The sequence below is a fragment of the Antedon mediterranea genome, chromosome 11 (genome assembly GCF_964355755.1).
Source record: "Antedon mediterranea chromosome 11, ecAntMedi1.1, whole genome shotgun sequence".
NCBI lineage: Eukaryota > Metazoa > Echinodermata > Crinoidea > Comatulida > Antedonidae > Antedon > Antedon mediterranea.
This window is the reverse complement of record NC_092680.1, coordinates 19,890,673-19,904,607: the sequence shown is the minus strand read 5'-3', so window position 1 is coordinate 19,904,607 and position 13,935 is coordinate 19,890,673. Positions and strand designations below refer to the sequence as shown.

The following is a 13,935-nucleotide window of genomic DNA, read 5'->3' as shown; positions in this document are numbered from 1 at the left end:
TTAGCAAGCTGAGTTCCAGAGGAAGAGAAAAAATAGTTTATATATTGTATAAAGTCTCCTTCGTCTACGGTACTTCACATTTAATACATAACCACAATAGAATACTAATTTTTAATCAAAACTCGTACAGTGTGAAAGAAAAACCAGGTCTGAAAACAATGCAACTCTTGATTCTGTTTATCTAAATGACCAATATAATTTGTGCGTTCCAGCCTGACAATCAATATGAACAAACATGTTCCAAGGTTAATTTTTTGTTATGGATAGCAACAACAAAATAATATGTTAAGCATGGCTGTGGAGTATATGCATATATTATGTCACAAATATGTTTCCTTTTGGTATAATAATTTCAAGCTGAAATATTGTTTAACACATTATTCAAGACATATAAGAAATATATAAAATTATTTTATCTGCAAAATATTCAGTATGACAAGCAAGGGTAAATAGATACAGATTAACACAATTTATAATAAGAATTCGATGTTTCGATCTATCTTATCATCATAGATGATCAATATTATAATCTGGTGAAGGCATGAAATATCTGAAGTAACTAAATAATACAATATTTGTTACTATGATATTTGACATTTCTAACACTCCATATGACCTCTGTATGTTATGACCATGATAAAGTTTAGACGCCCTGACATGAAATATAATAAAATAGGCCTACTTAATATTACTATTGTATATGTAATGCACAATGTCTGTAACAATATGACGTATTAACATCAGTTTATAACTGTCATACAATATTGTGACCCGATGTCATGTTCAATAATCAGTCAGTCGTAATTAAGTTTGTACGGCTTGTATCCCTACTTGTGTGAATCACTCAAACGCAAATTACGATTTAATAAGTAACGCTTATAAATTGCTTGGACTCTTCAACCTGATAAATGTATTAGTTCTGAAAAATGAATGGCTATCATAATAGGTAATTATTGATCGGCAACATATCCACGGCAGTTATTTTGAAACTTTTTTGAACAACAGTTGGAATACCATACTGTGCAGCATAATGAGTAGGCCAATTTGATTCAAATTTGAATATTCTTTATTGGTTATGAAACACATTCTTTTATATCCAAAAATGTGCATTTAATTTAATCTTAAACTTAAATTGTGCAATATCTATACCTGGTATGTTTTTATCCTATATAAATATGTTTAATTTTTTTTTTAATGGCATGGCGTGAAGTTGCAATGATTTCATGTTATAGAGGGCGTGCTTTGTTAACCGTTGGTGGCGCTTTCCAGTGATATCAAAGTGGTCACATGCTATTTGTAATGAATGTATCTTGGAGTCAAACTGCCTGCGATTCATTTCACCATAATTTAAATGGGACTCTCTAATAATAAGTTATCCTGTAGACAAATTATGAGAATAAAAAGTAACTCTATACCACAAATTGGATGAGTACTGACAACTAAAATGCGCTAATGTATGATCAATCAGAACCCGAAAGAGACAGGGTGTTAGGGATAATTTAATAACGGACTTTTTTGTGACAGAGACAGGGTATTAAGAATAATTTAATAACAGACTATTTGTTAAACAAATGGAGTGTACTATATATTCGGTCACATATTTCACTTAAAAAATTATACTATACAGTTTACATACATCTTGTAGCATAGTCTCTATAAACCAAACATTTGAAACATTCTATAATGGTATTTAGACGACAAGAGACGATCCCAAAAAGTAATACTATAGTCACTTTTAATTAAGTCAATAAACTGTTTGCCTAATTATATATGGCTGAAACAATTCACTGTAAATAGTACTAAACAACACGATTGTTTCAGAATAGACTGGATAGTTTCTCGTATTTACAACCATTTTGTCACTTAAAATGGCCAAATTAATTCCGAAATCTAGTTCAGGAAATCAATAAATGTTTTAATTGACAGTCATAAAATAACGCTTATTATATGATAGATAGACCTATAAATAGTATTAAATCTTGATTCCCATTTGGACACAACGCAACGTAAGCGCGCCGCGATAAGTACGCGATGGATCATCCCAGCTGCTACTTACGCGGCTTAAGCACAATGTAAGTGAGAGTTGACCAACGGCTAGCCGTTGCCTTGTGCGCACCGATCTTAGGGTTCAACGAAAATGTAGAACATTAATATACAGGTTGTCTGTGTAAAATCAGAAAAAACGAATGTAGGTTATATAAATTGTTAGCAATAGTATAACTAGTACTAAACATAGGGCTAATGTTGACGTTAGGGAGCGGGCTTCATCTAGCTTTACTTAAACTAACAGCGTTATTCCAACAAGCTAGTCCAGATGATTTATACAGACTACAGCGAGATATTATCACGCTTTATCTGATTCGATGATTTTACCTTTTTTTTACGATTTATTTATGTTAGTAATATGTTCTTGGAGAGAGTGTATTATGAGAGTGAGGTTCAGATCAGAGGCGTTAATCAACGCATTACAGTGTATCGATATACTGAAACTGTAACGATATCCGAACTAATGTTTGGCAGTGTCACACTGTGCCAAGGAATCAAATACTGCAGTATTTTTTTAATGACTAATTCTTCGAAATAATATATTATTGATGTACTGTAGTAAAAATACATATCCATGCGATTTATGGTTGAATGCGATCAGGTTAAAGATGACCATTTTTACAGATTACAGTCTCCATTAAGGTGTTACCATTATCACAAACTGACGTATGTTAGGCCTCAACGGCTTATTTTATAGTCACAATCAATATGAAAATGAGTCGTACATCGATGTAGTATTTAACATTATGTTATGTGCCAATGCTTCATTTACTGAAATCACAACGTTGTAATGGGTTGTCTTCAGAATGAGTGTTTTGATAGCTTGTAACAAGATTGCCATCTCAATCGAAAAAATTTTAATTAATTACTTCAGTCAGCTTAATAATGCGTTTTAATTAAACTACTTTAATTAAACTACAGATTTCAAGCCCCTTCCCATGATTTACATACAGTTTACACCCTACAATGGGTAGGCTTACAGTTTACACCCTACAATGGGTAGGCCTACATGAGATTGTATTAATGTGGTTGCAGCAACGTTTTATTTATAGGGAAACATCAATTAAACATCACACAGTTAGTGCGTAGTTGTTTCTGCAATTAAGCTTTCTGAAATATGGGACTTAAAGATTCTTTTTTTCTCCAAACCTTAACAATTAAATAAAATCTCTCTATAGTACTTTATAGATTTGTTTCATTTTCATTCCACACGTCTGTTCAGCTTTATGAACGAAATTTTCCTTTTACTTTCCATTATTCTGCCTTGCTTAAGCGCCCAGCTGTAGAAAGTCACACTCTGTTAAATAGGTCTTAGGATAGATTCACGTCCAGAGATTTGAAATTTTAATCTTAATTTAGTATTTGCTGTCTACGATGGTGTTTACAATGCGTACATTGTTAAGCCTACTGAGGGTTCATTATCTATCTTGATATCTTTTGATATGACATAACGTGTTTGGTCTCTGTCATGTTTTGTCTTTTTTTTTCTCACTCACTCATTAATGAAACGCTAGTCCAAAAAGGATCATATATTATTCTTTATTTACTGCACTTAGAAAATACGTGTTCTTTGATACTTAAAATTGCTGTAATATAATAAATAACGAGAATGTAATGAAAATAATTCAACTTGTGTATCTTGGCATCCGTCATTCATTTAACTAATTTAATCCAAGTGAAGTAGTAAGAAAGACCAACCAACTTTTATAAGTTATATGAATGTAATTTGCAACTCGCATTCATTACCGCCTAGCATTTTTATCGTACACTAAAGTATGTTAACATTTTGTTTGAACGTTAGATGTAAATTTGTCTAGTTTCCGGCACGTTTGCAGTTAACAAGCAATCGGTAGAAATACTTGCTCTTTCTAATGATCCTTAATCAATAAGCAGTGTGGTTTTTTTTTGTGGTTGTTCGAATGAAAATCAGGTCACGTTCATATGAGCTGCTGTCAGAGCCGGCTGTGCAATGTACCATTGATTTGTATTGCGGGTACCACCCTATAGTGCAATTGATGAACAAATATGATAAACAATAACTTGTCAAACATGTTAGTTCATTAAATCAATATTACAAACGTTGTCATTTCAATCATGGGTGTCCATCAGCTACCGAATGTCAATGATTTTGTTATACGCCCGTACATAAAACTAACTGTCGTAAATCATTCCTTCAGTCAGTCAGAACTTATTCAATAAAATATATATAAATACTAGTGTCATTTTACTACAGTACTGTTAAATCATAGACAACATGTCATCCGAAACAGTACAACAACAAGGTATGATAGTATGATACAAAATGATATAGAAACATAATGTCCTTATTCTACCCTTAAAGATGTATTGTTCCCCTGAAAAAATAATTCTTAAAACGTTGAATATGCCATTTTAATGCCACATAATAGTTATCCACTTTGACCAAAATTTGATCGAAAAAAAAATATTTACCTGAAAAAACTGTAATAATTTAAAGCCAAAGTAATCAAATAGGTTGCTAATAACTATGGATCAATCATTTTCATGGCGGACCACTAGACCATGCTTCTATTTACTTCTGCGCACGCTCAGAAACATTTGAGCATGCGTATAATGATTGTTGAAATCAATAGCATAGCTGCGTAATCGCGCGACGCGTCGTAAAAAATAAAACGTTAACTACTGTACGTATCTCATCGCGTTTTGATCTATGTTTCGATTGTTGGCAGTACAGTTTCTTTTACACGTGGTCCAATTTCAGTTTAAAAGAACCGCGAAAACTGGACGTTAGTTTAAAAGGTAAAATAACAATTAAAACATGCATTTTAAGACTCTTAGTGTTATAGCCCTAAAGAGTGGTTCCCACTAGCGACGCAACACAAGGACGTAACGCAACGCAAGTGAATTGACCAATCACAAGCGATGGCTTATTCGCTTGTGATTGCTAACTGTCTATAACTTCGCTTGTCATTGGTTAAAACGCTTGCGTTGCGTTTACGTCCTTGCGTTACGTTCTAGTGGGAACCAAGCTTTAAGCACTGGTGATATAAATGTTTATTATATTATTTCTATGACCAGTATAAATAATAGTTGAGCTAAACACTAAGTAAATACGAATACATTTTGTCTTAATATTTTTTTTAACTGTGTTCATATATATTGCCCTAATTTATAAAGATAATTTAAATTTCCGAAAATTTTTGTGATTTATAGAAAAGGTCAAAGAAAAACATATCACATATTTTTTTTATATATTATCATGTATACATGAAAGTGTGTATCCGATTTCTAGTGGGCAGTTTTCATTATGATAAATCTAGTCGCCATACATATACTTTTAATATATGTAGCTTTATGTGTACTCATTAATTTTACGATTCTCCAGTATGTACTACTCATCTACTCTTTACTGACCGTCTAATTGTTGAAAATTAACTATGCATTTTTGTAACGATAAAAGGAACTGACTGCTTCGTGTTTTTTACTTCCTATGTTTGTTACGGTTAGCCGCCATAATTCGATTCGAAGGTTGTGTCAAGCTATGGCCTATGATACAGGCGTCACATGTGCCTTGCTACCAATTTATTTCTTATAACACAGCTAAATATTTATGTTATTTATTTATTCCTTTTTTTTAGTAAGCATATTGTAGTTGGTTGCTCTCTGAGTGTCTGTTGTTCTGGTTTATCTTGTGAGTCACCTCTATTAAAAAATAATACAATATTTTCATATTTATTTTCACATTTTGTTAGTGCTTTGGATATAATATTAATAATGAGTAACAATATATAACATCGTATAATATTTAATCAAAAACAAATGCTTGTAATAAAGAAATACTCATAATAAAGAAATGAATTTTCTGGAGAATAGGTAATAAAACACAATAATAAATGTGCAATGTATGGATCTAGATAAATTAAACAACACAATAATCGCCATGGGGATGGGGGTTACCAACCGAAGTAAATTATAAAGACACTTTTGATAATAATGGTAATAAATTATAATATTTGAATTCTAAGTATGATATCAACATTTTTATCGACCTTCAACAAATATAATGTTTCTTAAGATATTCATATCGTCTTAATAAATATGTCTCGTATAACAAATGTACACAGACGCAAGTATAGGCCTTTGGAATAGTATAGTGTATTAAGAAAATAGGGATATAGGGCGAGAGAATCGTGTTTTTCTAGATTTATGCTATAGACATTTGGTTAATATGATGCTGAAATGTGTTTTCTTAAATCGAAAATAAAGTGCTTGTAATTGCGTTTTCCCATTTGTCCACAGCCCGTTGTATTAGCCTAGGCTTAAGATTAAAGGCGCCTTCAAATTTAGAGACTACTTAGAGTTGTTTTCCCTCGTGAAGGAGCAGCAAATACGATAAATTGCTATTCCAAACATTTTTAGCCCAGTTGCCAATTTTTGAATGGGTTAAAAATAAAAATAAATATTTAATAATATATTCATATTACTTATTAAATTACTAATAGTTTTAAAAATAAATTTCTAACTTTTTTTAGAAACAGAATCAGCATTAAAATGCCTGATTTTACTCTTCATGTTAACGCACTCATGTGTGGCTGGTTAAAAAGAATTATGAATGATGATGGTGCTAAATGGAAAAATATTCCAATGTATTATATTAAAAAAATATGTGATGTTAATGTTTTACTTAATATGTCATGTTATAACATTATTGATGTTAATTCTGATAAAATTCCACTGTTTTACAAAAATATGATAAAAGCCTACCTAAATTATAACAGAATCTCTAAAAAAAAACCTGAAACTTATAACGATATAATGAATGAGCAACTGTGGGGAAACCACTACGTTAAACTATAAAAAAAAATCGCTTTTCTACAAGCATTGGATTGACAGTGGCATTATCAGTATTAAAGACATTGTTAATAAGAACACTTTTTTAACATCAAACGAAATACTGGTGAAACTACAATGTAAAACAAACTGGTTAAATGAGTATTTATGCATTATTAAGGCAATACCAATTCAATGGAAACGTATTATTAAGGAGGTAGATATTTTCAATTGTGATGATAATGATGAATTAGTTGGGACCAAGTATGAGAATAATACTACCAAACTAATATACTCATGGTTTGTGAAAGAATATTTCATTATTCCAATGTCACAACTAAAATGGGAAGAGTACTTCAATGATAACAACATTGATTGGAAAACTTCTTGGTTACGGAAAGTATGTAAAATGAAAGATAAGAAACTAGCACAATTCAATTATAAGATGTTACATAGAATACTGCCTACCAACAAACGGCTGTATCAGTGGAAAGTTAAGGAAACACAAACGTGTGACAAATGTGGAGAAATTGAAAATGAAAATCATTTGTTTTTTAGTTGTAGATTTATTCAGAAATATTGGAGGAAAATGCTTAGTATCTTTGTAAGTTTAAATCACAATAATATATCATTTAAACAATTAATACTAGGAACGGGAGATAAGCTAATAGATTATATTTACACTTTTGCAGCATTTACTATTTATAGAATAAAAATGTTATCTGCACTAAATAAGCCAGTGGGTAAATCTTTATGGAATTCATTTAAAAGCAATATGTTATATAACATTGAATGTGAAACATATAACAATAAAGAAACAAGTATAGAAAAATGGGTAGCTTTAAGAAATAAGATTATGATAATATAATTTCTAATTTGATACGATTAACTGAAAAAGAATTACAGTGATACGGGTTACTGGTGGTACTGAGCTATTATTGTTTTTTTTATCATGTATATAAATATATTGTATAATCCGGGTTGTAAAATGAAAACAAACAAATGAAAATGTGTGAACTATTTTAAAACGGGATAGATGATAATGATGATCCTGTCAAGTGTATAACAAAATATAAGAAAATTAATGAAAAAAGGAGTAATACAGAATTCATTATGTAAAAATGTTACTTATGAACTGTAACGACATTTACAAGTTAAATAATACGATTTTATGCAATATGAGATAATATGAATGTGAATAAAAGTGGTGTTTGCGCCACAAAAGAGAAAAAAAAAGAAACAGAATCAGCAATTATAATAATAATAATGATGAAACAAAATAGTGAAAGAGGCTTATATTTTTTTCTATTTATATTGTTACATCAGTTACTGTTTTGTTTGTATCGCTTGTTAAGCACTTTAAGATGGCAATACATTGCTTTTGCTTTTCCTCTACACTCCTGATGGAAAATAAACATAACAATTTTGATTAAACCAATTTACACAAATTAATAATATATAATAATACATTTTGTAGGCCTACTTTTAGTTATGATTTAGCTTCATTTCATTTCATTTATTTATTCGACATCATGTCCTGGGACCCCAAAAGCAACAGAGTCACCATAAAATGAAAATGTCTGGGGCCAAAGAAGAACATAAGAAGAAGAAATTATCTACAATAAATTAAAAAACAATACACAGTTCAAAAATCATTAAAAATTTAAAAACAAGAAAAAGTTATAATGATTGCAGAATATCATGGATATTACCAAACCTATCTTTCTATACTTCGCCGTTTGACCTCACTTGGTCCTCTTACCAACCACAGTAGTTTAAGATCTTTTAAGCAATGCCATCAGCTTTTTTTTCAAAATGTCTTTAATTTTTGTGTGATAATACTGTTGGAGTTATGGATGATTTCCGAGTTAATTATTGAAGCATTTAGTCGGGTCTCAATAACACAAAGTAAACTAGGTAATTGAGATGCTATAATCTCATGTATATCGCTGAGTTTGGTAATTATGCTCTCCAAGACAGAAGTAGAGCATACATCAATTATATTATAAATGTTTATATTCCTTATTATAAGTTATAGCTCTGCCATTGATTTCTTGGTACTGTAAAATGTTGTATAAGCAAATAGAACTCGTAGACACGTGTCTATCTGGTCCTTTGCTACGGTACCTCTCTCTGGGTATTCTGTTGTCTCTTACAGATTACTTATTAACGGTTGGTTTATAATCATAATTGAGAGAAGGAGAATAATGTAGAAGTTTAAATTATGTTTCACCTTATTTTAATATTAAACGTTTTTCAATCAATGAATAATGAAGCTAAAGAAAAATAAACATACATTTTAAAAAGAAATCAATGTAATAAAAATTGTATGTTAGGCCCTATTATTAAATTTGTATTATTTGCGGATGGAGTGAATTTAATATTTTAACACCAATGTTCAGTAGGCCTATATTATTACGCAGTACAACTACTTCACCAAGATTGATGTGCTTGTAAAAGTAATAATCAGTAATACAATGCACGAGTAATAGATGACGTCACCTAGTACAGTGACACAACATGTATAAATGTCAGATTTATTGTACAAGATATTATTATTGAAATGGATCGATAATGAACTCTAAACATAATGCATTTTGGTGTATTGTTTGTATTGGTTTACATCGCGATAATAATGGCCATCTACTCAGCTCAGTGTGTCAAACAAAGTAGCCTGTCTGAAATTGTTATTTTAGATTTAGATGAACAATAAAAACGGTTAATTTTTGCTATTATCCTAATGTCACAACCAAGCCCACTCTCAAATAAATAGGCCTACAGATATTTTCTTCACACATTTTTTAACTGTAAAGTTCAACCTCATTCTAGCTAAGCTCAACCAAGCAATAATAATCCTTCTACACTCTCTTTTGAAGCACAAATTATAGGCCTAACCTTTCTCTATCTGCGCAAAACAAGTTCGTTACGATTCGCCTCCAAAACACCAACATCACCCTTCCAATATCAGTTACAAACATAATTGATTAATTTGACTATTTCAGTTAATTAGAATAATTCACGGTGTGCGTGTTCATTACTGTACGCATCTAAATTGATTCATATTTATCGATTACAACACACAGCCCATTATAATGATGCGAGAATGACAACAGTGGTTAAAAACCAATCGTTGATATTTTCATATAGGAACGCATGTACTTTATTACAAATCTTTTAAATAAACAAACGCATTCTCTGTGATTTAAGATATATTAGTATTTAAAATAAAGGGTATGTTGAAGTTTCAAACGAAGTATTTTATCTTCCACTTGGGGAATTTCCAAATCGATGGTGCCTGTAAAGACACACGTTGTTGGACATTTCTTAACTACTTCTAAATTCAATCAGCTATGACATATGGACGAGTTATAAAAGTTTTATTGATAAACGTTGTACCAGAAGGACTACAAGAGTTGAGGTTATCTGAAATAGTCGCCCTCAAATTTAACATGTGTTTAGCAAAGCCAAAATTGTAAGGCAATGTATTGTTGTTAGCTGAATATAACGGTTGGGCTTACATGCCTGTAATGCACGAGAACATAATATTTAGACGTACCTTGATGAATTTTATCGACATTAGTGAATGCAATGTTTTAAGACAACTTTAAATTAAGTAGGTCTTCAACTTTTTAAAACTAATTCATCAATCAATTGAACATATTGATGTCTGAACATTCTCCGAAAAGAGTCACTATGAAACGCCACAAGGGCAAACTGAGTCATAGAAAAATCAATAATAGGCCTAAATTGAAATACAGTATTATAAATCAAAAGTTTCGTCAAAAAACCCTCACGGTTTCTTTTTATAAATATGTATTCATATTTATTACTTACAAATTTAACATTTTGTTTTTAAAATGTAAAGAAATAAAATGTATTGGATATTTATAGATATAGCGAGGCGTCTAAAACATAATGACGAAAGTTAAAATAATGTTTATAGATGTATTTCTTATTCGCAAGTGCGAGACAGTCTAAGATTCGTCGGGCAGAAACAAAACATATTGTATAATGGCATATGTTCTTCATGCTACTCCGGTACTAAATTAATCTTTCAATAGTAGTTTCAAGTAGTTTTATATAACACTCTAAAACAAGTACCCAGTAAATCATGAAATTGCTCTTGTCATTGATACGGCATAGCATAAACAGCAGACGACGATACTTGCTGCCTTTATTTGAAGCATATCATTTAGGGTATATGACTCGTTGCGTAATATGCATTCTGTCGTATTATTCTCACTAATTTCCTTGTCTGAATGGAAAGGTTGGACATTATTTTTAGTAGTGGCGTATGTTATTTGCCTAGTTTAAATTAAAGCCGGATTGACGTCCAGATCGTATTTTAAAGAGACATACGTTGAAGGTTATTACAATATATTTAAAGCATTTTTTTATCGTCCCAATATCTTTGGATAATTGTAAAATTCTTTAAAAATACAACAAGTTGTAAGCCACAAGCCCAGATTTAGCTGTATTTAACCTCGTATTATTAATTTAGATAAAACATGAGCTTTTTTCGCATAACGCTTTTAAGTATTTATTCTTTAACCCCAAGTTGCCATTTTTTAAATAGAATAGAGATGCTCTTGTTATGACACGTGCACCAAGTATATCGGTTCTATATATTCGTGTTTTGAGGTTTTTTTCAGAAATAGAAAGTTAGGCTCTAAACATGTTCTTAAATTAAACAAACTCAACGGGGCAACCAACATGGAATCCCCCATGAATCTGCCTATGATATTTACCTTTAATCACGCTCTTTCAACTTCGAATCAATTTCAAATACCTTGTAATGATCCGTGGATTATTTGGATCTGCACATACCTAGGCCTACCATACTGCAATAAAGATATCATTTAAAGCAGTACGGATTGTTTATAGTCTAGGATGTTAGTATTCTTCAACATGTGCATATATACACGTATTCCTGAGATGTTTATTAACGTTGTTTCTTTGGCTGTGTGTCATTAATCAAGACATTGTCTAAGTATCCTGTAGAGATACCGTATCTCGAATTCATTCAGGTATCTGTACTCAGTCTGCTGAATTCATAGAGTGAAGAATTGTAATTAGTTGAAAAATATCACTCGTTTTTTTATTTATTTTTTTCATCATGTGTATGTACAGGATGTTTTCCATAAAAGGCAAAAAGTGTCATAAAGGAGAGAACTATCATCACTTTTGCTGCTGGTCTCATTGAAAAGGGCCACTTCAGCAAAAAGGATAAGGTTCGTTCGTTGACCCTTACCCCTGGCTATGAGCTTGATGTGAATTCGGAATAGTTTGCTATTTCTCAAAGTATGCTTCAGTCATAAAGTATTTATTACAATTATTAATTTGGAACTTAGACAGAAAACTAATCAACAGTAATGTCTTTCATGATGTTATTTGCCAATACAATCGTAATGTCGTACTCAATGATCAATGACGTCAGAGAAGATGTGTTATTTGCATGTCTTATGGTAATTTTTTTTTAATAACCTTCTTAAACTGATTTTCTCAAGATTTTCATTTCCGCTTTGTTCATTGTTTTTTTACATTTGGTCTGATAACTCTGACATTTTAACCTTTTTGTGGCATTTGTTAATATTACTAGACCGAGTATTCAAGTTGAACACTTTTCTGCTATTAAATAATGTTAACGAATATGGAAAGTGAATACTCAACAAGACAGGGGGAACGGAGAATCTTAAGTGGTTAGACATTAACCATCAACGTTGAATCTTCAGCATGTTCTGAATGATTACTTTAATGGATTTCAAATAACAGAAATAATCCATCTAGGTGTCGTCAGGTCATATTACAGCACCATAACCACACTATCATTCTTGAAGAACAAACTTCAATGGTACAACTGTTGGAATGAGTAGAAATGTCAACATTTAAAAATAATAGTTGCAGGAAAGTTATAGATTTACCAATCGGAAATCTAAAATTACAAAATTTAAATTACTAATATCATATTTCTCTAAAAAAAAATAGTAGTTGGAGAAAAATATGAAGTTATAGATTTACCAATCGCGAATCGCGAAACATTTAATTACTAACCAATTCTTTCAAGTTTTCTCGCGTCAGTCCAAATAATGGTTGGTTTATTATGAAGCCCACTCACATAGGCCTATTGTTACAGTTTTATTTATACAGTAATTTGTTTTAAATCTTATCTTGACTGTCTTTATCGTATGAGATCATTAACGGCCTGTCATATCATCAGTTCTTATGTCATTAACACACTCATCATTTAACATCAACATTTGCCTTATAACTCATCATTATTATCATATTATCTTACAGCTAATAATACACTGTATAACACTGTGTTCTTTGATATTGTTGTGTAACGTTATTGTTCGTTCAAGTTGTATCATTGATATTAAATCCTGTTTTGTCTTTAAAACAAAACTTAACCTTTAAACTTGAGACTGTATGTATACAAATTCAGACTAAAACAGTAGCCTATTACTAGAAGATTTTTTTTTTATGAGGGTGATGAGTGACATTTTGAAGTTTTTCACTATTAAATGTTACAACACATTATCACCAAATAGCATTTAAAGTTGAGGATTTATGGGAAGCGAAACAATTCGTAAAGTAATAAAATTTAACATTGCCCTGGATGTTTAAATGCTTAGAATATTTTAATTGAAATCTTGGACCTATGCAGTATAATATAAAGATATAAGCTCGTGAATAAGGCCGTATTACAATGTGAATAATAGGGTGAATATACATGATGTATCCTACCTAAAAATGCACGGATAGGCCTACATATTTTCAAGAGAGTAAAAACATTAGGCACCGGCCGGCCTATAGGCCTATTACCCCGTTTTTAAGGCCTTTTGTGACTTTATTGCTAATAATTGTCTCCCTAAAGAAAAGATGCAAACCAATCTATTTGATTTGATAACAAGGCGTGTTATTATTATTATTTAACGGTGGCAATAATGTTATCTTCACAATACCATCATGACCTTGACATAATAAGGTTATGCTTTTTACGTCCATTAAAAATCACCCGATAAATTGAATAGCTCCTTTTATGTTTTATACAAGGTATGCTGTTGTCAACGTATCGAA

General features: G+C 31.1%; 1 protein-coding gene across 2 annotated transcripts in view; it reads left to right on the top strand.

The window, feature by feature from the left end:
• LOC140062429 (acetylcholine receptor subunit alpha-like 1) overlaps window positions 1–13,935 on the top strand; it is a 43,676-nt gene that overhangs the window by 19,739 nt on the left and 10,002 nt on the right. The window lies entirely within an intron of this gene.